The 13,084-nt window shown below is 41.4% G+C and overlaps 1 protein-coding gene across 8 annotated transcripts in view; it reads left to right on the forward strand.

Annotated features, from left to right (window-relative positions):
• DDX6 (DEAD-box helicase 6) overlaps nucleotides 1–5,031 on the forward strand; it is a 34,478-nt gene extending 29,447 nt beyond the window's left edge. For all 8 annotated transcript variants that reach the window (XM_027082126.1, XM_027082121.1, XM_027082122.1 and 5 more), the window contains exon 14: nucleotides 687–5,031. The gene's annotated coding sequence lies outside the window, so the exon portion shown is untranslated. The remainder of the gene's footprint in view (nucleotides 1–686) is intronic.
• The last annotated feature ends 8,053 nt before the right edge of the window (nucleotides 5,032–13,084 follow it).

Genomic DNA, 13,084 nt, shown 5'->3' on the forward strand with positions numbered 1-13,084 from the left:
TCTGTTAGTGTTCACTCTTAATTTCTAATGGGAACCTTAATAAATTATGTTAAATTACCTGTAAAATTTTATTGCTAAAGGTGTAATCAGGTTATGATGATAACTGTCTTATTTTAAATGCCCACTCTGGTTTCCTGCAGATGGTTTCTCATCTTTTGGTGACTGTTGGGCTCTGGTAGAAATGCTTAAAACAAGGCTTAACATAGGGAAAAACCCCTAAAACAGCCTACATTCCTCTAAGGAAACTGATTTAATTTGAGAGCTGTTAGTTTCCAAATCAGCAGTGAACATTCTACCTGTTACTATTTTTAGGTTTTTCAAATTACTCTCTTCACTTTAACCTTTTTATCCTAATTTAAATGTCAAACACAAAACCCTTGGACAAATATAAAACTAGCCCATGTTTGCTAATACATTGGTAGGCTGTTGAGTTCATGTACGGTTTAAAAAAAATTTTTTTTTTTTAATTGTCATAGAGACTGCTGCCTGTTACCAGAACTTTCAGGGTTTCATTCTGTCTCTGGGATACATAGCAGAAATTCCTTAATCCTGAGTGAATTCTATAGTAGGCAGACAGGCTCAGTAGAAGCTGTTATAGAGAGCAGTGGGATGGGGATTGTGAACACCTATGTATCCTAGTTCGTATTGCTTTCATGGCATTAATTTTAGGCTTCTTTTTTCTTTAGGTTTTGACAAACTACAGAAGGCTCGTTTGGATCTGTGAAACATCGATTTTGGGGGGATGCTCTTCTCTTTGTGGGTTTTTCATCTTCTTTTAGTTTGGAACTATGAAGACTTAAAAGAGCTCAGACATTTTTTCTTTTTTTTAATTGGTGAAGAGAAAAAAGCTAAAAAGGAATTTACCTTTTTTGTTCCACTTGTTTGCACTGTGTGCTGACTGAACATTAGTTGCACTAACTGCTGGTTTTTTAAAAATGTTTTCTGGGGAAGGGGGACAAGGAAGGAGGAGAAAGAAGAGAAGGGGAGAAACCCTAAAAAGAGAAGAATCTTGATGAACACAAGCTTGTCTGCGATTTCAAAATTCTCCGACAGCTGACTCTTGAGTGCATTTCAACTTCTCCCTGGTTACTCATCCGTTTTTTAAGCCTGAAGAGCTTATTACTTATTTGTGCAAAGTGCCTTATGCTACGAGACCATTCAGAATATCATCTTTTAGACACAGCCCAAGGAATCAACAGTAGTATTGTTTTTTTTCTTTTTTCTTTCTTTTTAAAATTTTTGTCTTTCCGTTTTGGTTTCAAGTTGAAGTCTCTCTCTTCCCTTTCTACCCGATACTCAAGCCCAGGGCTGGAAGATGAAACATATTAGTAATGTTAAACACCATTTTCTTTTTCTTTATGTGGAGGAGTTGATATGCAACTGCAGTTCATCCGCACTGTAAATACATGTATTTAAAAAAAAAAAACAATCCCAAGTAAAAATTTCTTCTGGGCTGAGTAGATGCAACATCATCGCTCCCAAAGGAAAGAGCAGTCTATCATTGCAGGAGCCATATGACAAGCCTTTTGTGCTCTATAGCAGAACACTAAAGACTGGTTTACATACACCTCCATTAGCAGTTATGGCACTTGATGTGTAGACGTTGTCAGAGCCTTTGACCCTCTTTCCTCTGTGGCAAAGCGTGTCCCATAGAAAATTGGGTGTGTATACTTGTATAAACTTTGTAAATAGGTTTTTTTCTGGGTTCATATATATATATACATATATATATATATATATATATTTTTTTTTTTTTTTTTGGATGAAGGTTGCTGGGATTAAGGGGATTAGATTGATTATGGGAGCAGCTAAAGATGAGAGGGGCTCAGTTTTCCGCAACACTAAATTCTAAAAAAGTACTTTGGCTTCTTACTGTAGAGAACAGACCTCTACAGGGACATCCTCTGTTGGAAAAGGGACCCAGAAGTCTGGGATCACTGCTGCCACACTTTGTCTCATATAGTACCTTTGGAGGAGGCCTGACAGAGAGAGCAAGGAAGCTTCAGAAACCTGTAATTCAAGATGTTATTTTTGAGACACTCTCTCTGATAATGTTTCTTCCCCCCTTTTTAAAAGTTTGAGAAACACTTCAAGCTCAGCAAAAGGGGACAAAGAATAATTTGCCTTGCAGTGTGGCAGTTTGATTGAGTGGCAGTTTCTTTGAGCAGTATATGTATAAAGCATGGATTTGCATTTCAGAATATTAGCCAGTACCAGCTGTGGTGACATTAGCAGTTCTGGGGCTTACTTTCTGTGGATCTTCTCCTGTACTGTGTAAGTGTATTGCCCTCTGCCCACCTTGATACATAAACTTGCAGGAATGGGCAACCCCTGAGAGCTGTTAACTTTGATGCTACAGAAAGCTGCTTGCCATCCTCTTGCTTTGTGACAAGAATTATCTGTCATTTTGCATTGTAAATTGCTGGCAAATGCGTTACAGTCAATAGTGTTGCTTTAAATTGTGCCCCTCCCAACATGCTTGATGTTTGGCCTGATCTCCAGGCAAAAGGAGTGAGATGAAGCAAAACCAGTGAACTTTTTTTTTAATGTTTTTAATTCCCTTTTAACCCAGTGTACTAGGTCAATTAGGAGGCATCTAGGATTTTTTTTTAAAAAAAGGAAAAAATAAAATTAAAAAAAGTTGATTTCCATATGCCACTGTTTTCCAAAACCCTAAAATATTGCAAGATGTGTCCTGCATAAACTTTCATGCTTAACTCATCTGGAAAAAGAAATCAGTTATTCAGAGTGGCTTTTTGACTCTGCCTAGTTCTAAGCAAAATTGTGACACCCAGAATTCCTTGAGGATCAAAATCCTGCAGATGCCTCCTGATCAGACATAGCCCTAACTCCTTAAAATCTGTAGCAAGAGCTGCACAGTACAAACCCCAAAAAGAATAACCCATTTATCTGGTAGCCAAGCCACATGTGTCTATCCAGCCAATGTTGGTTACTAAATACAAGGCCTACTTAAGGAAGTAACCTTTTTCCGGGGAGGGGTGGGGGGAGGGAATTTAAAAGGCATCAACTTTTGACCAAAAATCTTGCCCTTGTACTGATGCAGCTCTCTTTTTCCCCCACCTCTGGCGAGATAAGAGGAATCATTCATTATAGAAGAAAAGGAATGCTCATAAATGAAGTTTTGTGTCTCGCTAGAGTGTGTGGGTGACTAAGCAGCGCAGTCTTTTTTGCCATCCTCAGACTGTGCTCTGCCTGGTGCCACATGCCTGTGGGTCCCTCTAAAAGCACAGACTTTAAATTGAAAGTATTACTGAAGTACAGCCTCTGATGAGGAGTGGCACTTAAAACTATCTGGGACACCACTATTGGACACAGTCTTGTAGAGGCAGCTGTCCAGTTTTGGTGCTTGTCTCTTGAATAGGAATTGTTAAATGGAAAGATGCTCAAAGGACTAGGTCAAAGCCTAGTCTTTTTTTTTTTTTTTTTTTTTAATCGCCCTTACAATAAGGAGCATTGTTACTATTGGAAGTTGTTTTTGTGTTCCTTGCAGTATTGGGTGTTTATATTAAGTAATGATAATATTTTTCCACTGGTTCATTTGGATGAAAACTATTTGCCCAATTTTTAATATTTAAATTACATTCAGCACCTGGTTTAACCAGTGGTTATATAGTTGTGTAATGGGTTGTGGACTGTTACACAGCTTGCTGCCTCTGTCCTCCTCTTTTCCTTACATTCCGATGGAGAAACTTTCTTGCCTTTTCCCTTAGTAATGGAATGGAATAAATTTATTCTAAAATGATCTTCCATGGGAAGAAGGGAGAGAGAAACCTAAATATAATCTCTAAATTATTTTCAAGTTGGTCCCAGCATCATAATATGGGTTGGCCCCAAAGACTGGGGGGAGGGGGGAGGCAACTGGTTATCAATATTTGTTTTCAGAATGAGATGGGAGCATCTTTCCTTTGCCATGAGCTTTGTGTTAGAGACCATCATGCTTGGGTTAGAACCAGACAACCCAGCACAAAGCCTTGAGTGTAAATTGTTGGAATCAAAACATCTCATTCTGATCACTTGATTTTTTTTTTTTTTAATAGGGGTGGGAGGGAGGTTACTTTGCCCCAAAAGGGAGGGTATCTGCACTAAGGATTTAGAAACACTTTGGAAGCTCATAACCTCATCAGTAACTGCCTTTAGTCACACTCCTGACCTTATAGATGAGTAACAAAAGGATGAAATAAGTTCTTGGGAATTAAGCCATGTTATTTTAATTTGCTCCTTTTTCAGCGTTCTGTGTCTCTTAAGCTGTTATTGTGGAATCATTTTCTGGCAAAATAACCTTTGTCAAGCAAAATTATTGGCCTTGTGGGAGCTGATGTCAGTCAACTTTGGTGAATTTAAGTGGACTTTGGTGAGCTTATAGTTGTACTTTATATCCTTAAAGGTAGTTTTTTAAAACTTCCAAAGAAAACCCACTCTCCTTTCTGATCTAAAAACTCATCTTGGGGTAAAGAGTTCAGTGTCCAAAGGTTGTAACAGTTCATGAGGTAAGAGGGCGCTAGCCTGGCACCTGGATTCTGCCCCTCCGTAGCTGACAGATTCCAACAGAAGTGTGTTTAAATTCTCCAGTAGACAATACTGGGCGGGGGGGAGGGAGGGGTAGGGTTGGGTTGCTAAGGTACAGGCTGCTGTACTTTACCCAGTGGTTGTGAGGGAGGGTCCCTGGAGAAAACCAAGTCGCTAGTCCCTTTTTTGAAACAAAATTAAAACTTGAAAAAAATTTTTTGTTTAGTACAAAATGGGATAGAATTTAATGTCCCTAGCCACAAGGGACCAGTTCCACTGAGAAGTGAACAGTGGGAACTCAATTTTGAAAACATTCGGGGAAAGGGAAAATTGGCTTTCTGTTAATTGGCAGATGTTCCAGTGGGGCTGTTTTTGTTGGAATGTGTTATGTTGTATGTACACATATATGGACCAGAGCGTCTGCTGAGTTTATAAAGTTAAAAGCTGGTTGATAAAATCTTGATTTTTGTTACTTTATCACAATAAAAGCCCACTGGAACTTCAGATGTGTGTGTGGTGTGTCTTTAGCATCAGGCTGTGCGGTTTAGGAATACTTGCCTTTGAAATCATTTTTACTTACATAACTCACATTCTGGTAAAGCAGTAAGATTCTCAGCACTACTCCTCTGAATAAATTATGTGAGCACCTTTGTCCAGCCTTATTCATTGTCCCACCGTTTGCATTTCACTCTGTTTTCATAGCCTAAACACAGATAATCAGTTGGAAAGGAGAGAGATGTTGGTCCACAGTATGCCCGGGGGACTGCTAGTAGTCAGTCACCTCCTAGAATTGTTCAGATATTTTAGAAAGTTGAACAGAAATTACTTAGGAATTAACGATATGAATGGAATTTGTATTCTGAGACTGAGAAATACTAATGAAAGAAATCAGAAGACCTAAATAATTGGAGAAATCCAGACACAAAGCTGGATACAGCATCCTCGCCCCCCACCCCAAAAGAAATACTTCAGTATAACAAAATAATGTTCCAGACATGTATGCTGAAAACTGCAAAATTGCTGATGAGAGAAATCAGGCCTGAAGACATAGTCTTCCAATCCATGAATATGACACCTCTATTTTTGTCAGTTCCCCAGTTTCATCTGTAGGTTCAGAGTATTTCCTTCCAGTCCCAGCAAGCTTTTTGACAAGATAGCCACAAGATAATTCTAAAATTCATATGGAAAGGCAAGCCGCCATAACAGTTTTGGAAAAGAACAAAATAGGAGGACTCATTACCTGATTTCAAAATACAGGAAGCTACAGCAGTCGAGAAATGTGTAAATTCAGTTCTTTCACTGCAATACACTGAAGAAATGTAGGGAGACATGCCATCAACCTTTTCATCTAAGGAGCAAAGAATGGATGTGTACAGTCTGGCCGAAGATCAATTTTTCTTGTAGATGCTGTGTGGGCAGTTTGTTCCTAGTTCATTAGGTGCATTTCCATTATCCTGTTAATCTAATCGTGGAACAGGGTACGGCTATCTCTCTGCCTCTGGATTTGTCCCACCCTCCCTCACTTTACTGTCTCCAGAGATTGACCTGTATGAACCACATAAATATTTCCTCTGCTCTCCGGCTCCCATTTGGGTTTGCTCACCAGGGATTCCCCCTCAGGAAATTAGAAAAAGTGAGGTAGGAGTTTGTATTCCTTTAATTCCCTCCCCGTAAGATGCCTCCAGCTGCTTTGTTTCTCAACTGGAGATCTCTGCAGCTGAGTCTGTCACTCTCTCCCTCCATTTTCTGGTAACCATCCTCTCCCCTTGATAGATTTTCCCTACACCCATGCTTTTGTAAATAGGCCAGATGTAAATAAACTCTCCTCAAATTTTCCTATGCCATCTGTTTCTTGTTGGGACCCAGACAGAGTAATTGGTACCAGAAGTGGCCCCAGGAAACAGACTCTTAAAATGAGATTCTGGGATTGGGTTAGTTACATTTGATGAGCTCAATGACAACCTCCTTATGGGGGTTGGTGGATGGGATGGAACATGAATAATTCATGGTATACGGTGGCATCACAATTCAAATTTTCACTGGTAGTACCACGGGATTAAGTGCAGGTAAAGGACGAGGCATAGGGAAATCAAGGGGCTGTGACAATCAGCAATAAAACAACCTACGGACTGGGAGAAAATATTTGCAAATAATATGACCGACAAGGGATTAATTTCCAAAATATACAAACAGCTCATACAACAGAAAAACAACCCTATCAAAAAGTGGGCAGATAGAGAAAGAAAAAAAAAAGTGGGCAGATTGGGGCTTCCCTGGTGGCGCAGTGGTTGGGAGTCCGCCTGCCGATTCAGGGAATGCAGGTTCGTGCCCCGGTCCGGGAGTATCCCACATGCCGCGGAGCGGCTGGGCCCGTGAGCCATGGCCGCTGAGCCTGTGCGTCTGGAGCCTGTGCTCCGCAACGGGAGAGGCCACAGCAGTGAGAGGCCCACGTACCGCAAAAAGAAAAAAAAAAAAGTGGGTAGATGACCTAAATACTTCTCCAAAGAAGACATACAAATCGCCAAAAGGCACATGAAAAAATGCTCAATATCACTAATTATTAGAGAAATGAAAATCAAAATTACAATGAGGTATCACCTCAATCCGGTCAGAATGGCCACCATCAAAAAGTCTACAAATAATAAATGCTGGAGAGGGTGTGGAGAAAGAGGAACCCTCCTACACTGTTGGTGCGAGTGTAAATTGGTGCAGCCACTATGGAGAACAGTATGGAGTTTCCTTAAAAAACAAAAATGGAGTTACCATATGATCCTGCAACCCCACTCCTGGGCGTATATCTGGAGAAAACTATAATTAGAAAAGATACATGCACCCCTATGTTCATAGCAGCACTATTTATGATAGCCAAGACACAGAAGCAACCTAAATGTCCATCAACAGATGAATGGATAAAGATGTGATACATATATACAATGGAATACTACTCAGCCATAAAAAAGAATGAAATAATGCCATTTGCAGCTACATGGAAGGACCTAGAGATTATCATACTAAGTGAAGTAAGCCAAAGACAAATATCATACGATATGCTTATATGTGGAATCTAAAAAAAGAGATAAAAATGAACTTATTTACAAAACAGAAATAGACCCACAGACATAGAAAACAAATGTATGGTTACCAAAGGGGAAAAGTGGGGAGGGATAAATTAGGAGGATGGGATTAACATATACTCACTATAGTATATAAAATAGATAACAAACAAGGACCTACTGTATAGCACTGGGAACTATACTCAATATTCTGTAATAACCTATAAGGGAAAAGAGTCTGGAAAAGTATATCTATCTATATATCTATGTCTATAGATATATATATATCACTGAATCACTGTGCTGTATACCTGAAACACAACATCGTAAATCAACTTTACTTCAATAAAAAAAATAATAACTTCCTTGTACCTTTCGTCCGCCAACCACACACACACATAAAAGTGGTAGGCCTTTTAAAACTTATTCTTTGGCACAGGGTTAAAAAAAAAAAGGCCTCAATTGCATACATAAGATTAAAAATATGAACATGCAATTAACATACAAACAGAACAAGAAGGCCTCCCCAGGAGTTTTGAAGAGGGTCCCTTATCTGTAGCTTTGTCCTTAGCTAATTGGTTACTGTGTCCCTAGGACTGAAATAGATGGCAGCCTTCTAAAGTTTTACTTAATTTGTATACACAGAAAATCTCTGGATCTGATGAACAGAATTCTGACTTGAGCCAGTCTGTTGATCTCTGAAGTTTCCAGGTGCGAAACAGTTAGCTGACACAGAGCCTCTTGAACAAAAACGAAGCCTTCCTCAAAAGGACTTGTGACCATTTGCTAGTGTGACTATATATTGGGGAAGAGGGAATAACCAGACTTTTGAGGACTACTGGGGGCCCAAAATGCTACAGGTCAGAGTAAAGGCTTATGGAGGTCAAGTGATCCATGGAGTTTTGACTTGGGTCCATCTCACAGTTGACATATTGGGTCCCCAAACCCAGGTCTAGATTGCGTAGTGGGAATTGACATCCTCAGCAACAGGCAAAATCACCAAATTAGTTCCCTGACCTATGGAATAATATTATGGTAGAAAATGCTATATAGAAGCCACTAGAACTGCCTCTAACTACCAAAGTAGTGAACCAAAGCCAATACCACATTCCTGAAGAGACTGCAGAGATTAGTTCCACCAATGAAGATTTAAAAGATGCAAGACTGGTGGTTTATAGGCCTTCCCTGGTGGTCCAGTGGGTAAGACTCCACACTCCCAATGCAGGGGGCCCAGGTTCAATCCTGCATCTAGTTGGAGAACTAGATCCCACACGCATGCCGCAACTAAGTTCGCCTGCTGCAGCTAAGACCCGGCGCAGCCAAAATAAATAAATAAATGTTAAAAAAAAAAAAAAGATTGGTGGTTTCTACTACATCTTCCTTCAACACACATATCTGGTTTGTGCAGGAGACAAATGGATTGTGGGAAATGACAGTGGATTATCATAAACTTAAGTGATGATACCAGTTGCAACTGCTGCTCCAGATGTGTGTGTTTTTTGCTGGAACAAATCACCACATTCCCTGCCACCTGGTATAAAGCTACTGATATGGTGAACACTTTCTTTCTCTAGACCTGATAGTAAAGACTGTATGAAATAGTTGGTTTTCAGCAGGCAGGACCAGCAACACACTTTATTGGTCTGTGTCAGGGCTCTATCACCTCTCTAGCTGGTCTACAGAGACGGATCATCACTGAATTCTACAGGCTATCATCACTCTGGCCCACTACATTACAGCAGGATACGGCATCTACCTTGGATACTTTGGTAAAATTCAAGCATGCCAGAGGATAGGAAATAGATTCCACCAAAAAATCATGGACCTGCCCGCCCCAGTGAAATCCTAGGGGTCCAATAAACTGGGGCATGTTGCAATATCCCTTTCTAGGTAAAGGGCAGATTGCCACATCTGGCTCTCTTCTACCACTAAGAAAGAGATACAATGCCTAGTGGGCCTCTTTGCATTTTGAAGGCAATATATACTTTATTTGGGTGTATTACTTCAAGTCGTTTGCTGAGAAATCTGAAGTTTTGTCTTTTTTAACAATGGCCCAGAACAAGAGAAGGCCCTGTGCAGTACAGTTTGCTCTGACACTGGGGCCTTACGATCCAGCAGATCCAATGACCTCAAAGTGTCTGTGGCAGATAGACTTGTACAGAGCTTTGGGCAGCCTCCTGTAGGTGAATGACAGCACAGACGTTTAGGATTTTGAGAAAAGCTATGCTATCTTCTGCAGAAAACTATTCCCCTTTTGAAAAACAGCTTCTGTGGACTTCCCTGGTGGCACAGTGGTTAAGAAGCCACCTGCCAATGCAGGGGACACAGGTTCAATCCCTGGTCCGGGAAGATCCCACATGCCGCGGAGCAACTAAGCCCATGTGCCACGACTACTGAGCCTGCGCTCTAGAGTCCGCATGCCACAGCTACTGAGCCCGCGTGCCTAGATCCCATGCTCTGCAACAAGAGAAGCCACAGCAATGAGAAGCCCGTGCACCGCAACAAAGAGTGGCCCCTGCTCGCTACAACTAGAGAAAAGCCTGCGCTCAGCAACGAAGACCCAATGCAGCCAAAAATAAATAAATAAATTTATAGAAAACAAAACAAAAAAACAGCTTCTGGCTTGCTCTTGGGCCTTAGTAGAAACTGAACTCTTGACCACCAGGCATTACCAAGTCACCGTGCAACGTGAGTTACCCTTGGACATGGCCTGACTCATCAAGTCATAAGGCAACTTTGGGTTCTGCTGGCCCAGAGGTCTTAATTCCCAAGAGAGAAATGCTTCCTCCAGAGAACTCAGCAGAAGTTCTATTAAACTCTAAAGTGAGCCTGCCACACCAGGCTTCTGTCCACTTTGGGCTTCTCATGCTAACCAACCATTGGGCAGCTTTGTGACTATTGATCCTAATTTGAAAGGGGCAATTGGGTTGTGATTACACAAAGAGGTAAGTAAGACTTTGTCTGGAGTGCAGTAGATCTCCTGGGGCTGCTCTTAATACTACCATATAAAGTGATAAAAGTTAATGGAAAACTACAACAATTTAGTGCAGGCTGGATTAGTAATAGTCCAGACTCTTCAGGAATGAAAGTTTGGGTCATTCCATCAGGCAAGGAATCAGGACTCTCCAAGGTACTTGCAGAGGGCAAAGGAAATATGGAATGGGTAGTGGAAGAAGGAAGAAGGAATTTATAGATAACATTTATGGTCACATGACTAGTTGTAGAAATGAGGACTATAACAGTTATGAGTATTTCTTCCTTATTTTATTATAAATCTGTCAGGTATATATCAACTAGTTCTTCTCTTTTTTTCTCATCTCATTCTCCTACTGTCTAAGATAAGATGTATTATAGATATCAAAGAGGGTTTTGACCCACTAGAAAAGGCTTGAACATCACCTGAAAATAAAGTGACATATAGGAATGTGTATCCTCTTTTGGGAGATGATTAGCATGCTTTTAATTTTTTGATGGACAGGAGTATGTTAATCAGATGCATGATTTTGCAGATTTTTTACTTTGGAAGTTAAATATGGTGTAAAAGGGGTGTGACTGAACGTCTTATTAACATGGGGTGAAACGTTGTGGGTTTTTTAATTGTCCATTTAGCTAATCTGGAGCTACATTTCCTAGAATCTCCTGTCTTGTTAAGTTGACTTTGGTAGATTTGTAGTGTATTAACTTGACTAAGCTAAAATTAAATTTCCCACAATCCCCTTCCCTGTTTGGCTCAGGATCAGAGTTGGCCACAAGAAAATTTGCACAAGATTTGGGAGGTGAAACTGAAGCAGCAGGCATTCCAATCTGAAGGTCGTCATGGTCAGAGGTGAGGAGAGACAGAGAGATGCCAGAAAGTTCCAGTTTTCCCTTGCTCTTTTTTTTGCTGCACATCCTTGTTCTTGCTCTATGTCCAGCTCTTTTTCTTTATTGCTAGCTCTGCTGACCAATAGCAGCCCAGACCTATTGCCAGACCACTTGGCTGTGAATTCACAGAGCGTAGCTATGAAGAGACAACAGCCTTCCATGGTCTTCTATCCCAGTTCCCTGTGTGATCCCGTTCAAGCAGCTGATGTGTCTCACTTCCAGACTTCCCTGAAAGCACTAACTAGTTCACCCAAACTAGTGATTAAGAAAGCCCAATTAGTGATTTTTCCCCTGGTTTTTTAACACCCTCATTTGGACCATTACTTCCCCAGTCTCTCCTCCAATTATGTTAAGCAGTGGCTCTCAAACTTCAACAGGCATCTCGATTACCTAGAGGGTTTACTGAAACCAACTTTCTGAGTCTTACCCCCAGAGCTTCTAGGTCTGTGGTGGGGCCTAGATATTTGCATTTCTAACAGATCCCCAGGTAATGCTGATGCTTGATGCAGTTGGTCCAGGGAGCATACACTGGGAACCACTGGAGTAAAGCCTAATTCCTCTAATAATTCGTCATTCTGTAATATCCATTGTAGTTCTGCTTCCTTGATTGAACTCTGGCTAATATAGGGCCATAGACCATATAGGGGAAGAAAAATTAAAAGCTATAAACATGCAATTAGGAACTTGCCAGTGGGGGTGGGAGAAGAGGACTTCTGCCTTTCACTTCCTGCCAAGACAGAGTAATGGTGGCCAAATCTACTCCCTTTCCTAAAGCAGCCAACAATGGACAATATATGAAGCAACAGTTTAAGACACTAGACACCAGGCCATGAAAGACAGTGAAACCTGAAAATGAGAAAGACAAGATGAGCCCTATGATTACGATCACCCAACTTGCTGCCTTGAGAGAGTTTTCCAGCCACGATGCAGGGAAGGGAACCCAAGTGGAGCCCAGCAAACTACCTGAGTTGAGGAAACAGAGCTGAGATTCTGAGAAGAGCAAGAGGATGGAGACCACAGGACAGAGTGCCAGAGAGGAGAGAGCTGCACAGAAAGAGAACTCCAGGGATGTGCAGAGGGTCCCCCTCAAGTATTTAGCTGAGTATTGATTTGCCCAAGCATGCGCAGGAACTACTTGAGACCAGGGAAAGAACCACCCAAAAGGATTAGTGGGAACAGTGCCCAGAGCTCACACAGGGTTGGGAACACTGCCTGTGCCCACCAGGCAGACTGGAATACCTCATGATTCATGAGGTATTGGGTAGAGTACTCAGAAAGGTCTTGCCTCAGTAATGGGTAATAATTAGACTTAGAAATAGTACTGATATGCTCCCACCTAACACACCTTAAAAAACAAGACCCAAAAGGATCAAACTCTTTCCAAATAACTGCTTCCCAGAAAAAAAGTTCAATAATATTTATAAAATGTCGGGCTTCCCTGGTGGCACAGTGGTTGAGAGTCCGCCTGCCGAAGCAGGGGACGCGGGCTCGTGCCCCGGTCCAGGAAGATCCCACATGCCGTGGAGTGGCTGGGCCCGTGAGCCATGGCCGCTGAGCCTGCGCGTCTGGAGCCTGTGCTCCGCAACGGGAGAGGCCACAACAGTGAGAGGGCCGTGTACCACACACACACACACACACAC

This window comes from Aethalodelphis obliquidens, unplaced genomic scaffold (assembly GCF_003676395.1).
Source record: "Aethalodelphis obliquidens isolate GAN/ISIS:26980383/991018 unplaced genomic scaffold, ASM367639v1 scaffold46, whole genome shotgun sequence".
Classification (NCBI taxonomy): domain Eukaryota; kingdom Metazoa; phylum Chordata; class Mammalia; order Artiodactyla; family Delphinidae; genus Aethalodelphis; species Aethalodelphis obliquidens.